Source organism: Pristis pectinata, chromosome 14, assembly GCF_009764475.1.
Source record: "Pristis pectinata isolate sPriPec2 chromosome 14, sPriPec2.1.pri, whole genome shotgun sequence".
NCBI classification, from domain to species: domain Eukaryota; kingdom Metazoa; phylum Chordata; class Chondrichthyes; order Rhinopristiformes; family Pristidae; genus Pristis; species Pristis pectinata.
This window is the reverse complement of record NC_067418.1, coordinates 3,870,002-3,886,001: the sequence shown is the minus strand read 5'-3', so window position 1 is coordinate 3,886,001 and position 16,000 is coordinate 3,870,002. Positions and strand designations below refer to the sequence as shown.

The window sequence follows — 16,000 nt, the reverse complement described above, 5'->3', positions numbered from 1 at the left end:
ATGCCTCTCATAATTTTAAACATTTTTATTAGGTTACCTCCTCATTCTCCTATGTAGCAAGGAATAAAGACCTATCTGGCCAACCTCTCCCTAGAACTCAGGCCCTCTAGTCCTGACAACATTCTCAAAGATCATTTCTGCACTCTCTCTGTAGAACAATACAGCACAGTACAGGCCCTTCAGCCCACAATGTTAGGCCAACCTTGATAAACCTACTCCATGATCAATCTAACCCTTCCCTCCTACCCAACCCATAACCCTCCATTTTTCTTACATCCATGTGCTGATCTAAGAGTCTTTTAAATGACCTATTGCATCGGCACCTACCATCACCCCCGGCAGTGCATTCCAGGCACTCACTACTCTCTGTGTAAAAAAAACCTACCTCTGACATCTCCCCTAAACTTTCCTCCTCTGACCTTAAACTGGTGTCCTCTGGTATTGGCCATTGCCGCCCTGGGAAAAAGGTGCTGGCTGTCCACTAGATAGAGTTATTTGTAGAAGTATTCAGAATTGTAAGTGATGGAGGTTATTAAATTGATATTGGTATTGGTTTATTATTGTCACTGAGGTACAGTGAAATACTTGTCTTGCAAAACGATTGTACAGGTCAATTCATTACACAGTGCAGTTACATTGAGTTAGTACAGAGTGCATTGATGTAGTACAGGTAAAAACAATAACAGTACAGAGTAAAGTGTCACAGCTACAGAGAAAGTGCAGTGCAATAAGGTGCAAGGTCACAACAAGGTAGATCGTGAGGTCAGAGTCCATCTCATCGTATAAGGGAACTATTCAATAGTCTTGTCACAGTGGGGTAGAAGCTGTCCTTAAGTCTGGTGGTACATGCCCTCAGGCTCCTGTATCTTCTACCCGATGGAAGAGGAGAGAAGAGAGAATGTCCCAGTTGGGTGGGGTCTTTGATTATGCTGGCTGCCTCACCAAGACAACGAGAGGTAAATACAGATTCCAAGGAGGGGAGGATGGTGTCCGTGATGTGCTGGGCTGTGTCCACAACTCTCGGCAGTAAGTAAAGAGATCTTTTTTTCCCCAATGGTTGAAGGATCGGCACCCATCTTATAGAATCACTGGGTCATTCCACCCAGCAGCAAAGTCACTTGAAGGAGAACCTGCAGTTGGTGATGGTCCCATACACCTACCCCTCTGCTTGTTGGTTGAGGTCATGGGTTTGGGAGGTGCTGCGTTGGGAACCTGGGTAAGTAACTGCAGCGCGTTTTATAGACGTGGCGTGGAGTATAGCGACCCGGGTTCAATTCCCGCCGCTGTCTGCAAGGAGTTTGTACGTTCTCCCCGTGTCTGCGTGGGTTTCCTCCGGGTGCTCTGGTTTCCTCCCACATTCCAAAGACGTACGGGTTAGGAAGTTGCGGGCGTGCTATGTTGGCGCCGGAAGTGTGGCGACACTTGCGGGATGACCCCAGAACACTCTATGCAAAAGATGCATTTCACTGTGTGTTTCAATGTACATGCGAGTAATAAAGAAATCTTATCTCCACAGATGCTGCCTGTCCTGCTGATTAGTTCCATCATTATCATAACCTTGAGTGAAACAAACTGAGACAGAAGACAGCATACGCTACCAGTGCCAACGTCTCACACTCCACCCCCAGGTCTATTTTGAGAGTATTTCCTCCCCCCCAAAGCAGGCACCACCCCCTTTTGATTCGGGGCGGGTCCACAAACTGACAACGCCTCTCACAAGTCGCTCAGGGGTGGAGTGACTGAGTGTGAGTGTGTGTGTGTGCGGGCGTGCATTGGGTCGGAGAGCTTTCCTTGTCCTTTGGGACGCGTGAGACAACTTTGTATCGTGGATTCAGCGAGTCTGCGACGTTTGCAGAGAGCGGCAGCTACAGGTGAGAACCATTTACTGGCTGCTTAATTACAGACCCGAGGAAAGGTGCCCCAGGGGAGTTTATACCTTCCCCTTTATTACCACTTTGCGTTATGTTCCAGCTAAATGTATTATCCGCACTGGTGCTGTTAATCTTTCAATCTGACAATGTCTTGAAAACTATTTAAAATTTGCAAATTAGTTGATTTGGAAATGATTTGTGTCTGTTTTATCAATTTGTTTAGGGTTTTTTATTTTTCAGAAAAAAGTATTTGCAAATTGCAATTTATTCTTTAAGTTGATAAATTAGTTCCAGAGTTTCTTTCCATTTTGAGCCTTTTACAAGCGTAAAATCTCCCCTCACCATCCGCTCTCCGCCTCCCCAATTCACACCCAGTTGGAAGGTTTGCTGTGTGTAATATTTCTGTCCCAACTTTTCTTAGGGAAACTTTTTTTTTAAAAAAAAAAGGCAATACTCTGTCCAAAAGCCACATAGTCTCCTTGTTAAAATGCGCAGTGGGGAATGAAATATCACTGCGAGGAAAATCGCTTTTCCTTGCAAAGTCAGCAGTTTGCATTCGATGGCGAGTTGCCGTGCCGGGTTTGAAAGGGAATATAAAATGAAAAGCAGAGAACTCTCGCTGAGTTACTTTGATTGGTCGGATGGGGAGGGAGGGGAGTACACTCTGGTAACCTCTCTGACTGTCTGAATGGTGTGTGTGTGGACCGTCCGCAGCGATGGTCGGGAATAGGTCAGAAGGAAAATTGGATTGTTCTGTGAGCTGGCATGGACTTGACGGGCCGGGTGGCCGCCCTATTCGTGCGGTCAGTGACTCCGCTCATTGCCCTGCACTGCACCGGTGGGTCCCTTTCACGCCGCTTGCTGGGATCACGCACACCCGGGGAGATGTCCGACAGACCCCATGTACCAGTGGAGAAGTGGTATTGGAGAGGTTGCCCCCGTCCGCTCTCCTCTGCGGAATTTCTGCGGGTCCACACCCCAGGGTGTTCTCAGCTGAGGGTTACTTGCCTTGCTCTGCCTGAGATGTGGCGTTGCAATCGTTAAAGTGGCAATTGCAAACTCTAGGTTCAATTTCCATAACCTGCCTTACATAATTTAAACAGTATGAATAATTGAAGCACATCTGTAGGGTTTGGGTGCAATTAGATTAACTGAACCATTTTCCCCCCTTCCCCATCCTTAGTGGCTGAGGCTTTTGGACATCCTACCAGGTGGGGTTTCCTAGGAGGCCGGCTGAATAAATGTTCCTCTTTGGAGGAGGTCTCAGCTTTAGGCAGGGCTTGAGTGGCTTGAGCCGTTCACTGAGGGTTCTGTTCAGGTCCTATAGGGTGGATAGAACGCTTTCTGGAGCGTCGGGGATTGTGGGTAGACCAGCCGCCATCGTTGCTCGGAACATTGAGCGTGAGACCAGGTCACGTCAGCTGCAAAACTTTCTGGGAGGCGTTGCAGCCAAACTGCCGGAAAGTTTGGCAGCTCTGACTCACTGAACAAGTTCACGGTTTCAAGCCCCACTTCAGAATTAATAAATTGGTTTATTATTGTCACATGTACAGTGAAAAACTTATTTTGCATGCCATCCATACAGATCATTTCATTACAATAGTGCATTGAGGCAGTACAAGGGAAAACAATAACAGAATGCAGAATAAAGTGTTACAGTTACAGAGAAAGTGCAGTGCAGGCAGACAATAAGGTGCAAGGCTAGAAAGAGGTAGATTGTGAGGTCAAGAGTCCATCTATCATACTAGGGCACCGTTCAATAGTCTTATAACAGCGGGATAGAAGCTGTCCTTGAGCCTGGTGGTACGTGTTCTCAGGCTTTTGTATCTTCTACCCGATGAGGGGGAGGGGGGGAGAAGAGAGAGTGACCAGGGTGGGAGGGGTACTTGATTATGTTGGCTGCTTTCTCGAGGAAGTGGGAAGTGTCAACAGACTCAATTGGAAGGGAAGCTGGTTTTTGTGATAGATTGGGCTGTGTTCATAACGTCCTGCAATTCCTTAGCAGTTGCAGTACCAAGCTGTGATGCATCCGGACATGATGCTTTCTATGGTACATCTGTTTAAAAAAAAGCAAAAAAAAAGGGTCACTGGGGATGTGCCGAGGAAGTAGAGGCACTGGTGTGTTTTCTTGGCCATAGTGTCTACGTGGCTGAACCAACGTAGCTTGCTGTATCCTTTCATGAATCATACTAGGACACCCAGATCCCACTTCATCTCAGAGCTTTGCAGGTTTTCACTGTTGAGATAATATGGTTTATTTCTCTTGCCAAAGTGGATAATTTCACATTGTTCCACATCATATTCCATGTGGAGGATCTTTGCCCCTCATGTAACCTATCGATATCTCTTTGTAGTCTCCTCATAACCTCTTAACAACTTGTTCTCCTACCTATGGGGACACAAGAGACAGAGGATGCTGAATCAGCAGCAACACACAAACTGCAGTGTGAACTCAGCAGGTCGGGCAGCATCTGGGGAGGTAAAGGGATGGTGGATGTTTCAGGTCAAGACCCTGCATCATGACTTCGGGATCCTGACGCAGGGTCTGACCCAAAACATGGACTATTACTTTGCCTCCACCGATGCGGCCAAATCTGCTGAGTTCCTTCAGCAGCTCATTTTTGCTTACTTTCCTACCTATCGTTGTGTCATCAACAAATTTAGTAACCACACCTTCAGGTCCTGAGACCAAAGTTGTTTATTCAACTGGTAAAATATTGAGGCCCCAGCAGTGAAGTCTGTGACACACCACTTCGTATTTCTTGACGACCATAAAAGACCAATTTTGCCGAACCTGTTTCCTAGTCAATGTTCTATCCACAGTCATTGGTTACACAGCTGTTGGACCAGTGGCCTCAGCTCCAGCGGCCAAAGACTCTTACAAATTTCTACAGATCTACGGTGGAGAGCATCCTGCCTGGTTGCATCACTGCCTGGTATGGAGGCTCCAATGTGCAGGATTGAAAAAGGCTGCAGAGGGTTGTAGACTCAGCCAGCTCCATCACAAGCACAACCCTCCTCGCCATCGAGGACATCTTCAAGAGACGGTGCTTCAAGAAGGAGGCATCCTTCACTAAGGACTCTCACCATCTGGGACGTGCCGCCTTCTCATTACTACCATGTACGATGAATGATGACAGGCCGCTCAAGCCTGTTCCTCATTCAGTTAGACCTTGGCTGATCATTTTCCTCAGCCCCATTTTCCTGCTGTAACCCACAGAGGTACAGGAGCCTGAAGACCCACACTCAATGATTCAGGAACGGCTTCTTCCCCTCCACCATCAGATTTCTGAACAGTCCATGAACACTACCTCATTATTCCACTTTTGCACTATTTATTTATTTTTGTAATTTATTGATTTTATGTCTTTGCACTGTACTGCTGCGGCAAAATAACAAATTTCACATCATCTAAGTCAGTGATAATTCTGATCCCAAGGTTCAATCCTGACCTCAGGTGGTGTCTGCAGTTCTCACTGTGACTGTGTGGGTTTCCCTGGGTGCTCCGGTTTCCTCCCACATCCCAAAGATGTGCGGGTTGGTACATTAATTGGCCACTGTAAATTGCCCCTAGTGTGTAGGTGAGGGGTAGAATGTGGAGGGGGTTGATGTAAATAGGTGCTCGATGGACAGTGCAGACTCGCTGGGCTGAAGGGTCTGACTCTGTGTTGTACCTCTCTGTGGGTTAGTGCAGGAAAGTGGGGCTGAGGAAAATGATCAGCCAAGGTCTAACTGAATGAGGAACAGGCTCGAGAGGCCTGTTGTCATTCATCGTACATCCCTTTGGGTTGTCACACGTCCTCAAGCACATCTCCTCGAACTCCTCCAGACAGAATTCCAGAAAGGTTTTCCATTAAATCATTCTGTTTTGCCATGGTCCTGTCAACACAATCCCATGACTCAACTGCACTGTCTCCTGAGACACGAGATTCTGCAGATGCTCGAATCTGGGGCAGCACACACAAAAAGTTAGAGGAACTCAGCAGGTCAGGCAGCATCTGTGGAGGGGAATAAACAGTCGACGTTTCGGGCCGAGACCCTTTATCGGGACTGGAAAGGAAGAGGGCAGAAGCCGGAATAAGAAGGGGAGGGGGGGAGAAGAGCACAGGCTGGTGGGTGATAGGTGAGTCCAGGTGAGAGGGGGAAGGTAGGTGGGTGGGGCAACTTTAACTTCTTAAAGTTGAGAGTTGATAGGTGGAAGAGGCAAAGGGTGAAGAGGAAGGAATCTGGGAGGAGAGGACAGTGGACCATGGAATAAAGAGGTGGGGAATAGGAGGGATGTAGTGGGCAGGTCATGAGGGTAGGGGAGGGGAAAGAGAAAGGGTTTCACGTCACACAGAGGGACTTCCTGACCTTACCCCTGGGACCTGGTAACTTACACAACCCCCTGAGGTACTGGGGACTTTGAAATGTCCTCCAGGTCAGTGGGTAAGCTGATCGTAAAGTCATAGAGCAGTTCAGCACGGATACAGGCCCTTCGGCCCAACAGGTCCATGCCAACTACAGAGGCCGCTCCAGATCATAGACCCCTCCTGCCCATGATCCCCACACACGGACTGTGCATATGGCAGTTGCAGGCTACAACCCTAGAGGTCTCAGCGCTGGCTCCCTGGAAATGTTTGCTGATGCCTCCAAGACACTTTTACTTTATTTATATAGTACGGTAACAGGCCCTTCTGGCCAACGAGCCCACGCCACCCAGTTACACCCACGTTAACCTACTAACCTGTATGTCTTTGGAATGTGGGAGGCACCCGGAGGAAACCCACACAGACCCGGGGAGAACGTACAAACTCCTTACAGACAGTGTCGGGAATTGAACCCCGATTGCTGGCGCTGTAATAGCGTTACGCTAATGTGGGTTGATAGCTTCACTGGTCTCTGCATTTGCCCCTTGTGTGTCAGTGAGTGGTGGGATCTGAGGGTGGGGGAGATGGTGGGAATGTGGGGGGAATAAAATGGACAAGTGTAGGATTGATGGGAATAGACTGACTCAAATTTAAACCCCCCCCCGGACTGGCTCCCTGGAAGAGTTGAGCAGAAGCCTCGGTGTGTATTCACCCTGGTGAAAACGGTCTGCTTCATGTTTATTTCCAGCGCATGGTATTAGTTTATTATTGTCACATGTACCAAGATATGGTGAAAAGCTTTTGTTTGATAACAGTGGGATAGAAGCTGTCCTTGGAACATAGAGCAGTACAGGAACAGGTTCTTTGGCCCAGAATTTTATACCGATCGCAACATGGATTAAACTAAATCTCTTCTGGCTGTGCCTGACACCCACAAATTCATGTCTATTTAATAGCCTCTTAAACGCCACTATTGTATGCTTGTCTGGTGGTATGTGCTTTTGAGCTTTTATATCTTCTGCTTGACAGGAGAGGGGAGAAGAGAGAATGACCGGGGTGGGAGGGGTCCTTGATTGTGTTGGCTGCCTTCCCGAGGGAGTGGGAGGTGTTGACCAAGTCAGTGGAGGGGAGGCTGGTTTGCGTGATGGACTGGGCTGTGTTGATATCTCTCTGCAATTTCTGGCGGTCTTTGACACTTCAGGCCAATGACCCTGCATCCTGTACTCCTGTCAATTTACAGTAACGATCTCCCCTACTTGCAGTTTCTCTTGGCTGTAATCCCAACACAAGGGATGTGTTGCAATTTAACAAAGCTCCAGTTGTTTGGGAATTTGTCTTTGCCAATGTACAGAGTCATTTGATCTGGGCAGAGACATTAACTTTGTTGATGAGGAAATATTTTTGGATTTTGATAAATTTTTACTTCCCCTCAAATAATCTGTAATTCATGAATTGGTTGACTGTGTGGTTAAATTGGATCAATCTAATGCATACCACATTGTTCCTGAATCTTTGGCTTCACAATTAGCTACAATTACATTTGCAATGTCAAGTTTATTCTCTTAATCCCCTTGTACACCTAAACCCTTCCGATACAACAATTCCTTGATTTTAAAAATATTTGTTACAATTTCCATTGCAATGCCATTGACACATGCCGTCAATTTATGAAGGTTTTTCTGCTTTAACAAAAATGCAGTACCAAAATACCCTTCACCAAACTGCTTAAGTTTATAAACTGGTATGTCCCTTTTACAAATTGAGATAAGATTTCTTTATTAGTCACATGTACATCGAGACACATAGTGAAATGCATCTTTTGCGTAGAGTGTTCTGGGGGCAGCCCGCAAGTGTCGCCACGCTTCCGGCGCCAACATAGCATGCCCACAACTTCCTAACCCGTACGTCTTTGGAATGTGGGAGGAAACTGGAGCACCCAGAGGAAACCCACGCAGACACAGGGAGAACGTACAAACTCCTTACAGAGAGCGGCTGGAATTGAACCCGGGTCTCTGGTGCTGTAATAGCGTTACGCTAACCACTACTATTTCGTGGGCACATCATTAGCAGTTGAGACATCCTGAGGGCTGTAGAAACAGGAGTGTTTCTAAATCCTTTTGTAATTCATGGTAATGTTTAATTGTGGATTCATTATGGGGTTGGCCACTTGACTGTTAATCCAGTTCAGTCATTCACTTTAAGGGATTTATACTCTTCACAGCCCAAGTGATCTGGGTTCAATCCTGACCTCAGGTGCTGTCTGTGTAGAGTTCGCACGTTCTCCCTGTGACTGTGTGGGTTTCCCCTGGGTGCTCTGGTTTAGTATTGATTTTATTATTGTAACTTGTACCGGGGTACAGTTTAAAAACTTGTCTTGCATACCGATCATACAGATCAATTCATTACACAGTGCAGTTACATTGAGTTAGTACAGAGTGCATTGATGTAGTACAGGTAAAAACAGTAACAGTACAGAGTAAAGTGTTACAGCTACAGAAAAAGTGCAGTGCAATAAGGTGCAAGGTCACAACAAGGTAGATCGTGAGGTCAGAGTCCATTCCATTGTATAAGGGAACCGTCCAATAGTCTTGTCACAGTGGGGTCGAAACTGTCCTTAAGTCTGGTGGTACGTGCCCTGAGGTTGTTGTATCTTCTACCTGATGGAAGAGGGGAGAAGAGGGAATGACCTGGGTGGGTGGGGTCTTCGATTATGCTGGCTGCTTCACCAAGACAGCGAGAGGTAAAGACAGTCCATGCAGGGGAGGCTGGTGTCCGTGATGTGCTGGGCTGTGTCCACAACTCTCTGCAGTTTCTTGCGGTCCTGGGCAGAGCAGTTGCCATACCAAGCCGTGATACATCCAGATAGGATGCTTTCTATGGTGCATCGATAAATGTTGGTGAGTGTCAAAGGGGACAAACCAAATTTCTTTAGCCTCCTGAGGAAGCAGGGGCGCTGGTGAGCTTTCTTGGCCGTGGTGTCTACGTGATTTGACCAGGACAGGCTATTGGTGATGTTCACTCCCAGGAACTTGAAGCTCTCGACCTCAGCACCGTTGATGTAGACAGATGCGCAGGTTAGTGGATTAATTGGTCACTCTAAATTGCCCCAAATGTGTAGGTGAGTGATAGTTGATGGGAATGTGGGGAGAATAAAAAGAAGGGTTGGTGTAAACGGTTGATGGTTAGCACTGATTCGGTGGACTGAAGGGTTTGTTTCCCATGCTGAATGACTTGACGATGCACAGTGGGAGCAGGGCTCATCAGAGGACCTGATCCCCACTGTTAACCACGCACCATAGCTTTTACACAAGGATTTTCTGCTTTCAAGATCACTGCAAACCAACAGCCTTCAAAACGCAATGCAACCACGTTACAACATCCACACTGCTGATGTTTGCTCAAGTGTGACATCTTCTCGACGTGAAAACAGCACTGAAGAATTAAAAATAACAATCACAATCTTGCTGTGTTTTTCAGTCATGCACAGTTGTTCTCTTTATGAAACAACGAAAGACTTGCATTTCTCCAGTGCAGTCAACCTCGGGGATATTCCAAAGCATTTGTGTATAAAAAAAAAAGTAAGAACAAATGAATTAAGTGTGAGGGTAGGTCGTACAAACCTTTGACACTTCTCCGCCATTCATCCAGATCGTGGCTGAACCTTTCATGCTTCACAGCCAATCAAATACTTCTTGTTGCTGTTGTAGTGTAGGAAATGCAGGAGCTAATATCTGTGCAGAAGGGTCCCTTAGTCAGCATTGTGATCTGGCTTTCATTGGTAACATTGCTCGAAGGATGAATATTGGCTAAAACAATGAATGGATCACCTCCAATCTATTCCTGGCTGAGGGATTCCACGAACCCTCTGAGCGGGCAGATGCCACAGTAAGAAAGTTTATGTTGGAGGCACGAGACTACAGATGCTGGAATCTGGAGCAACAAACAATCTGCTGGTGGAACTTGATGGGTCGAACAGCATCTGTTTGCGGGGTATTGGTTTTAATTTATTATTGTCACTTGTACTGAGGTACAATGAAAAACTTGTCTTGCAAACCGATCATATGGGGCAATTCATTACACAGTGCAGTTACATTGAGTTAGTACAGAGTGCGTTGAGGTAGTACAGGGTAAAAACAATAACAGTACAGAGTAAAGTGTCACAGCTACAGAGGAAGTGCAGTGCAATAAGGTGCAAGGTCACAACAAGGTAGATCGTGAGGTCAGAGTGGAATTGTCGACATCTTGGGTTGAAACCCTGCATCAGGACTGAGAGTGGGGAAGGCGAGGTGGCCGGTATAAAGAGGGGAGGGGAGGGGGAGCGGTGAGACAGGAGCCCGAGCTGATTGATGGACCGAGGAGGAGTGGAAGGTGAGGGGCAGGTAGGGGAGGGGTGGAGTTGGGAGACGGTGGCAGGTGAATGGTAGATGGAGGCAGAGAGAGAGAGGAAAAAGAAATAAAAAGAACAGATGGACTAAGGTGGGGAGAGAGGAGGGTGAAGGCTGGAGAGCTGCTGGAGGGAGATGGACAGGAACACACAGAATAGGGATCGTTCAATAATGGGAAAACGATATTGCTTGCCCACCCTATCTCTGCCCCTCATAATTTTATACCCTCCCAACAGATCACCCCTCAGCCTCGGCCACTACCAAAGCGCTACCAGTGCTGGACTCACTGTAAAGTAAAGGCGGTGAGAATTGGAACCATTAGGGGAGAGGTGTATGGCAGGTGGAACCATAACCAGATGGGCGGGGGGGGGGGGGGGGTGGGCAAGGGGTGACCCCTGTGGGTGAACTGTTTGTTTTTCTCTTTTCCTTCTTTCCTCATCTTTTAGTTTGCAGATTGTTGCTCCGTTTCTGGATTGCACTGTGGAGGTTGGACTATTGATCTGGAGTAGGGAATTTAAATTAGAGTCATTGTCCGTTAACGTCATTTACATTAATCCTAAACTTGGCCATGTTATTCTGCCCACATTCCCACCGTCTCTCTTCCCCCCCCCCCCCCCCCCCCCCCCCACACCCCTGCCAACCCCAGGTTCCACCACTCACTGACACGGGAGAGGGCGATGTATAGAGACCAATGAAGCTAACAACACGCGTGTCTTGGAGGCATCAGCAAACATTTCCGGGGAGCCAGCCCCAAGACCTCTAGGGTTGTAGCCTGCAACTGACATACGCACAGTCCGTGCGCGGTGAACGTGCGCAGGAGGGGTCCATGATCTGGGGCTGTAACTCTGGAGCTGAATCTGTGGTTGGCATGGACTGGTTGGGCCGAAAGGCCTGTGTCTGTGCTGTATTGCTCTACAACCAGCTTACCCACTGACCTGGAGGACATTTTCAAAGTCCCCGGTACCTCAGGGCGTTGTGTAAGTTACCAGGTTCCGGGGTAAGGCCCAGGGAGTTCCTCAGTGTGATGTGAAAACAAAAAGGAAATAGTGCAGTTGAGTCATGGGATTGTGTGTTGACAGGAACATGGCAAAACAGAACAATTTAATGGAAAACCTTTCTGGAATTCTGTCTGCAGGAGTGTGAGGCGATGTGCTTGAGGACGTGTAACAAGTCAAGTGGATGTACAATAAATGACGGCAGGCCCCTCTAGCCTGTTCCACATTCAGTTAGATAGAACATAAAACAGTGCAGCACAGAACAGGCCCTTCAGCCCACAATGTTGTGCTGACATAGCTAATCCCTCCTACCTACAGAATGCCCAGATCCCTCCATTTTCCTCTCATCCATGTGCCCATCCAAGCCCCTCTTAAAAGCCCCCAATGAATTTGCCTGCCCCACCCTATCAGGCAACACATTCCAGGCATCCACCACTCTCTCAGTAAAAGACACACCCCTCGCGTCTGTTCTGAACCTACCCCCTCTCGCCTTAAATGCATTTCCTCTGGTATTGGATTGCTCAATAATGGGCAAAAGATATTGCTTGTCCACCCTATCTATGCCCCTCATAATTTTATACACCTCCAACAGATCACCCCTCAGCCTCCGCCGCTTCAGATAAAAGAGCCCAAGTTTGTCCAGCCTCTCCTGATAGCACATGCCCTCTAATCTAGGCAGCATCCTAGTAAACCTCCTCTGCACCCTCTCTAAAGCCTTGATATCCTTTCTATAGTGAGGTGACCAGAACTGCACACAATACTCTAAATGTGACCTAACCAGAGTTCTATAGAGATGCAACTTAACATCTAGACTCAACACCTCGAATAATAAATGCAAGCATTCCATAAACCTTCTTAACCACCCTGTCTACCTGTGTAGCCACTTTCAATGAGTCATGGACTTGCACCCCAAGGTCTCTCTGCTCTTCAACACTGTTAAGGGTCTTGCCCTGAAGAGTATACTGCCTCTTGACATTAGTCCCACCAAGGAACAACACCTCACATTTATCCGGGTTAAACTCCATCTGCCATTTCTCTGCCCACATCTGCAGCTGATCTATATCACACTGTATCCATCGCCAGTCTTCTACACTATTCACAACTCCACCAATCTTGGTATCGTCTGCAAACTTACTAACCCACCCATTGACACCCTCATCCAGGTCATTTGTGTACATCACAAACAGCAGAGGTCCCAGTACAGATCCCTGCGGAACACCACTACTCACAGGCTTCCAGCCCGAGCAAGTCCCTTCAACCACCACCCTTTGTGATCATTTTCCTCAAAGATGTATAGCACAGAGACAGGCTCTTCAACCCCGTGAGTCTGCACTGTCCATCAAGCACCCATTTACTCTCATATTGTGTGGCCTCCTTAATATCCAAAAAACCTATCAATCACTTATCAAGACAGATATAGAACACAGAACAGTACAGCACTGAACAGGTCATTCAGCCCACGATGTTGTGCTGATCTTGATGCCAATTTATACTAAATGCCCTCCTCCTGTGTATCATCCACATCCCTCCATTCCCTTCATATTCATGTGTCTGTCTAAAAGCCTCTTAAACTCCACAAACTGCCTGCTTCCACTACTACCCCTGGTATTGGTATTAGTTTATTATTGTCACTTGTACTGAGGTACAGTGAAAAACTTGTCTTGCATACCGATTGTACGGGTCAATTCATTACACAGTGCAGTTACATTGAGTTAGTACAGAGTGCATTGAGGTAATGCATGTCAAAACAATAACAGTACAGAGTAAAGTGTCACAGCTACAGAGAAAGTGCAGTGCAATCAGGTGCAAGGTCACAACAAGGTAGATTGTGAGGTCAAGAGTCCATCTCATTCGTACAAGGGAACCATTCAGAAGTCTTATTACAGTGGGATAGAAGCTGTCCTTGAGCCTGGTGATATGTGCCGTCAGGCTCCTACCTGATGGGAGAAGAGAGAATGTCCCGGGTGGGTGGGGTCTTTGATTATGCTGGCTGTTTCACCAAGGCAGCGAGAGGTGAAGACAGAGTCCATGGAGGGGAGGCTAGTTTCCATGATGCGCTGGGCTGTGTCCACAACTCTGCAGTTTCTTGCGGTCCTGGGCAGAGCAGTTGCCGTACCAAGCCGTGATACATTCAGATAGAATGTTTTCATGGTGCATCGATAAAAATTGGTGAGTGTCAAAGGGGACAAACCAAATTTCTTTAGCCTCCTGAGGAAGTAGAGGCACTGGTGAGCATTCTTGGCCGTGGCATCTACATGATTTGACCAGGACAGGCTATTGGTGATGTTCACTCCCAGGAACTTGAAGCTCTCAACCCTCTCGACCTCAGCACCATTTATGTAGACAGGTGCATGTACACTGCCCCCTTTCCCGAAGTCAATGACCAGCTTTTTTTTGTTAACATTGAGGGAAAGGTTGTTGTCATGACACCATGTCACTAAGCTCTCTATCTCCTTCCTGTACTCCAACTCTTCGTTGTTTGAGAGACGGCCTACAACAGTGGTATCATCTGCAAACTTGTAGATGGCATTAGAGCAGAATCTGACCACACAGTCAGGAGTATATAGGGAGTAGAGTAGAGGGCTGAGGACGCAGCCTTGTGGGGCACCAATGTTGAGAATAATCGTGCTGGAGGTATTGCTGCCTATCCTCACTGATTGCAGTCTGTTGGTCAGAAAGTCAAGGATCCAGTTACAGAGGAAGGTGTTGAGTCCCAGGTCTCGGAGTTTCATGACAAGTTTGCTTGGAATTATAGTATTGAAGGCAGAGCTGTAGTCAATAAACAATAGTCTAATGTAGGCGTCTTTACTGTCCAGATGCTCCAGAGCTGAGTGTAGGGCCAGGGAGATGGCATCTGCTGTAGACCTGTTTCAGCGATAGGCGAATTGTGGTGGGTCGAGGTCCTTCCACTGGAGGTAGCCCCTTCCAGGCACCTACCACTCTGTGTTTATTTAAAAAAACTTGCCCGTCATATTGCCTTTTAACTTTCTCCACCTTCCCCCTCCCACCACCCCACCCTTCTATCCTTAAAAGCACGTCCTCTGGTGTTTGATATTCATACCCTGGGGAACAGACTCTGACTGTCTACCCTATCTCTGCCTCTAGTACTTTTAAAAACCTCCATCAGGTCTCCCCTCAGCCTCCGATGCTCTAGGGAGAACAACCCAAATTTGTCCAACCTCTCCTTGTAGCTCATACCCTCTAATGCAGGCAGCATCCTGGTAAACTTCTACAACTTTTCCACAATCTCCAGCAATAGAGGTTGTTCAAAAATTCCTAGAGGTTAGCAGGACAGGTCAATAAGGTTCTTGTAAAGGTACACAGGACATTTTCCTTGGGGAGAGATGTACTGTGAGCAGTTCAGGTCACTGTGTTCCAGGAGGGCTGTGATTACACTGGAGAGGTTGTGGAGGAGTTTTGTGAGGGTGTTGGCTGGACTGAACAATTACAACGCACCAGATGCTGGAGGAACTCGGGGTCGGGCAGCATCCGTGGAGGGAAATGGACAGTCGATGTTTCGGGTCAAGACCCTTCTATTCAAAGAGACTTGATTGGCTGGGGTTGTTTTCTTTGGAACAGAGGAGGCTGAGGGAAGATCTGATTGAGGTGAATAAAATGTTGAGGGGCTTCTTTTGAATAGGAAAGGCCTATTTTTTCCTGAGTGTAGGGGTAAACCAGCAGTGGATGCAGATTTAAAGCACTTGGTGGAAGGATTGGAGGGGTGACGGGGGAAGGAGGGGGTGAGAGTCTGGAGCTCACTGCCTGATTAGGGTGGTGGCAGGTGATGTGTGCTTGAAGAAACTGTGTCCTGTAGAGCTTTGGACCAAATGCTGGTAGGTAGGTGGGTACGTCATCGCGCCAGCATGGACGAGATGGGCCGAGTGGTCCCTGGCTTCAAACATTTTCTCTGTTAAAGTAATTGCTTCAGCTGAATAAATCTGCCACTGGGTCCCCTCCCTTCACTGTCCCCACCTGCCCTCCCCACCTCCCTTATTTGGTTCCGTGCTCCACCTCTCTCCCCAATCAGACCCCACCACCTGCAGCCCTCCACCTATCACCTCCTGGCCCCTGCCGCCATTCCCACTCTCCCCTCCTCCATCTGCCTATCACCTCTCCTCACCTGGATCCGTCCATCGCTTGCCAGCTCTTGCTCCACCCCTTCCCCTCACCTCTTTACACCGGCTCTCTCCCCTCTATCTTTCAGTCCAGGCGAAGGGTCTCGACCCGAAACGTTGACTGTTCATTTCCCTCCGCGGATGCTGCCTGACCTGCTGAGTTCCTCCAGCAACTCGTTTCTTGCTTTCAGACCTGTTAGCTGCACCATCTTCCTGTGCCTCGCGTGGCCCCTCAGTCCCTCCTGTATTTCAAAAACTGTTGCCTCCACTTTAATGCTACTGTGT

At 47.7% G+C, this 16,000-nt stretch overlaps 1 protein-coding gene across 7 annotated transcripts in view; it reads left to right on the top strand.

Annotated features, from left to right (window-relative positions):
• Positions 1-1,755: 1,755 nt before the first annotated feature.
• The window catches only part of LOC127577915 (liprin-beta-2-like), a 285,732-nt gene continuing 271,487 nt past the window's right edge, over positions 1,756-16,000 (top strand). For all 7 annotated transcript variants that reach the window (XM_052029589.1, XM_052029588.1, XM_052029584.1 and 4 more), the window contains exon 1: positions 1,756-1,871. The gene's annotated coding sequence lies outside the window, so the exon portion shown is untranslated. The remainder of the gene's footprint in view (positions 1,872-16,000) is intronic.